Source organism: Nicotiana attenuata, unplaced genomic scaffold (genome assembly GCF_001879085.1).
Source record: "Nicotiana attenuata strain UT unplaced genomic scaffold, NIATTr2, whole genome shotgun sequence".
Taxonomy (NCBI): domain Eukaryota; kingdom Viridiplantae; phylum Streptophyta; class Magnoliopsida; order Solanales; family Solanaceae; genus Nicotiana; species Nicotiana attenuata.
Window position 1 is genome coordinate 98,216 of NW_017673828.1, and position 637 is coordinate 98,852.

The following is a 637-nucleotide window of genomic DNA, read 5'->3' on the forward strand; positions in this document are numbered from 1 at the left end:
TGTACAGTGTACGACTTAGTAAAATAGAATACCACAATAGAAGAACTGGCAAAACTCCGTATGAATTATGGAGGCCTTTGTAGTATAGGATTGATTTTTGGACTAACTAGTTGTGAGATGTTGCAGGATTGAGTTGATGCAGTGCAGGACATAATTGCAAAAATGTTCAGTCTCTGAAGTTTCTAGTGCGGCCGCACTACACTTTGTGCGGTCCACACTGGTGAAGGGTGACAAAAATTGCTCTCTGAAGTTTGCCACCACGGCCGCGGTTGATTTGGTGCGGCCCGCGGTGGACCACCGCGGTCGCGGTCCATTTTGTGCGGACCGCGGTCCATTTTGTACGGCCGCACTGGTAGGTGAGAATGGGCCCCAGTGGTTTCTCTATAAATAGACCCAAGGGCCTCCTTTTACCCTTTTTGCAAACTTGAATCTCAGAGCATATTGTTACTGTTCACTTTCTTCCTTGACCGTAATTCTTGATTAGCATTGATTAACTACACTTCATCTCAATATCTGGTAACATTTCACTCAATTCTTCTTTGTTTAATTGCGTAATTTCATTTCGTTTTCATATTCCTTAACTTGTAGTTCTTCTTATCCCCGTATTTCTCTGATTGTTAGATTAGGCTAGCTTAAA